The 3,050-nt window shown below is 54.2% G+C and overlaps 1 pseudogene; it reads left to right on the plus strand.

Moving 5' to 3' along the window:
* The first annotated feature begins 473 nt into the window (after nucleotides 1-473).
* On the plus strand, nucleotides 474-2,837 carry LOC123395223 (annotated as a pseudogene).
* The last annotated feature ends 213 nt before the right edge of the window (nucleotides 2,838-3,050 follow it).

Raw genomic sequence — 3,050 nt, forward strand, 5'->3', positions numbered from 1 at the left:
CCTTGCGGGACGAGGAGCCCAAGCCGGTGGAGGTGCTCCGTCGCCGGCTCGTCGAGGCTGTTCGGCCAGTTGCTCCCCGGGGCACTGCCAATGCCGGAGCTGATCCCGTCAGCGTGGTCCATCGTCGGCGGAGGAGGGGGGAGGAGAACGTCGGACAGAGAGCGTCGCCGGAGGAGGGAGGGAGGAGGTCGTCGTTTTATAGCGCAGCGCGGGGGGAGGGGGGAGGGCAGGCGACGTGGTATGTGGCCGGCGTTACTCCGGGGGAGTAAACGCGGTGCCTCGGGAGCGCGACGGCCTCGGGAACGCGGCGGACCCGCGGTCAATAGCCTGCGTCGCCTCAGGAGACGGCGGACTGACGGTCAGCTGGCGGCGCCGCCAGGGAACGACGCTGCCGCCATTAATGGCGCCCTGAGGAGACGACGAAACGACGGGACGCACTGACGTGGGTAGGTATTAACTGCTCCTCCGAAACGATGGGACGCACTGGCGACGTGGCTGCGCGATTGAAGGCGGCGGCCTCGGGAACCGACCACGCGGCATGCTTCGGGAACCGTCGCGAGACGACGTGGACGTGCCAAGTCATGACGGTTGGCGCGCTGACGACACGTCACCCCGGCGGTTGTATGTCGCGTACATTTCAAAGGACCATACTGCCCTTTGTTATGAAGAGGTATCGACTCATCTCGGTCGTCGTTGTGTTAGGGGTGTACCGAAGCAGAAGTGTTGATTGAATCATTTCTGAAACTCTGCACCATTGTGTGATGATCAGGGGCAAATTCCAGGTATGCTAGCAGGAACGGGGCGGCCTTGAGCAACTCCAGCAGCTATGCCTCGGCGGCGTCAGTGCAACGGAGCGAGGGTGAGATTCTGGAGTCAGCGAACGTCAAGGCCTTTACCTTCAATGAGCTAAGGACCGCCACGAGAAACTTCCGGCCGGACAGCGTGCTAGGCGAGGGAGGGTTTGGGTCAGTCTTCAAGGGGTGGATCGATGAGAAGACCCTCGCCCCAACTAAACCAGGCACCGGGATGGTCATTGCTGTGAAGAAGCTTAACCAGGAAAGCTATCAGGGCCATAGGGAATGGCTGGTTAGTCGCAGTTTCGCCTGCTGGAAATGGGATTTCCTCTTTATTTCTGTTTTGCATTGTGCCTGACATGCTTTTCCTTTGGGACGCAGGCTGAAGTGAATTACCTTGGACAACTATCGCACCCGAATCTTGTAAAGCTCGTCGGGTACTGTGTCGAAGACGAACAGCGGCTTCTCGTCTATGAGTTCATGCCTCGTGGGAGTTTAGAGAATCATCTCTTCAGGAGTAAGTGCCTGGTCTTCTACCTATCCCATTCCTATTCTCCGGTTGTTATTCTCTACGACCACCGTCCAGAATTACCTGTCCCTGAAATGAATGTATCTAGACGCGTTTCAGTGTGTAGATACACTCATTTCAGCGGCAGTTAATTCCGGACGGAGGGAGTAGTTTTGAAGGAATGATGCCAGCCGCTCTCCTGGAACCTCCGGATGAAAATTGCCCATGGAGCAGCAAAAGGGCTCGCGTTTCTCCACAGTGACAAGGCCAAAGTCATCTACCGCGATTTCAAAACCTCTAATATCCTCCTAGATGCGGTATATATATCCACACCTTTGAAGGACAATTTCCTTTGTGTCCGCAAAATATTTCTATCGGTCGATCTGATAACCATGCAATTTCTTCTTCAGAACTACGACGCAAAGCTCTCAGATTTCGGCCTGGCGAAGGACGGACCAACCGGTGACAAGAGCCATGTGTCCACAAGGGTGATGGGGACATATGGGTATGCTGCACCAGAATACCTTGCAACAGGTCGGTTGGTCATTCCACTTTCAGAATCCTCAGCTGCACAAGTATCTTGCTGAAAATCTAACAACACCTACCTGAATCGTGATTGTGTTGTTACCCTGGTTGCGTCATCGACCAAGATGCCAAACTTAACTAATTTTTCGGCTACAACCTTTCAGTTCTCATCTGCACAAATATCTTGCTGAATACCTAAACACACCCACCTGAAACGTGATTGCGTTGCGACTCTGGTTGCGTCATCGACCAAGATGCCAAACTTAACTGATTTTTCGGCCACGTGCACAAATATCTGCTTCATTTCCATGATCTAAACACACCGATGTTGAACGTGATTATTTTGTCACTCCGGTAGCGTCATCATCGACCATCATGCCGAACTTAAACTAATTTTCCTGCCACAACATTTCCATGATCAGGCCACCTGACCACGAAGAGCGACGTGTACAGCTTCGGCGTGGTCCTCCTGGAGATGCTGTCGGGGCGGCGTGCGGTGGACAAGAACCGGCCGACCGGCGAGCACAACCTGGTGGAGTGGGCGCGACCGTACCTAATGAGCAAGCGGCGCATCTTCCGCGTGCTGGACCCCCGTCTGGGCGGATAGTACTCCCTCGCCAAGGCCTAGAAGGCAGCGTCACTGGCGCTTTAGTGCCTCTCAGCGGACTCGAGGCACAGGCCGAGCATGGAGCAGGTCGTCGTGGCGCTGGAGGAGCTCCACGACGCCGAGGAGGGAGGGAACATCCCTCGCCCGCAGCTGCAGAGGAAGCCGAGCAGCAGCCGGAGCATGACCGGCTCGAGACCATCGTCGACCAAAGGGAGCAACAACAGGCCCGCTTCGCCGAGACCGGCTTGATCGGTCCTGCTAGAGAGATCCGTTGAGTTGATGTGTAATGTATGTATGGGACAATAGGGTTTTAGAGGCGATCTGCGACGAGGCATCGGATTTGTGAATGTTTTGTGGCTGTGATTTAGGTCTATACGTTTGCAGGTTCTAGTGTTGGTATGTACAGCTTGTATCTATCCGGTTTGTAGCTAGTCTGTACGTATGTAGTGCTTTTTGTAGTACATGCTTGGTCGCTTTGGTTCTGACTTAAGGTCCAGACATCATCTGATTCAGATGCATGCACCCTGTTAAACCAAACCCTTGAAAAAATGATGGGAAAACGTTCAAGGGAATAATGTTGTGAAAACAAACCTCTCAATTCCACTTCTGTCATATA

This window comes from Hordeum vulgare, chromosome 1H (genome assembly GCF_904849725.1).
Source record: "Hordeum vulgare subsp. vulgare chromosome 1H, MorexV3_pseudomolecules_assembly, whole genome shotgun sequence".
NCBI classification, from domain to species: Eukaryota; Viridiplantae; Streptophyta; class Magnoliopsida; order Poales; family Poaceae; genus Hordeum; species Hordeum vulgare.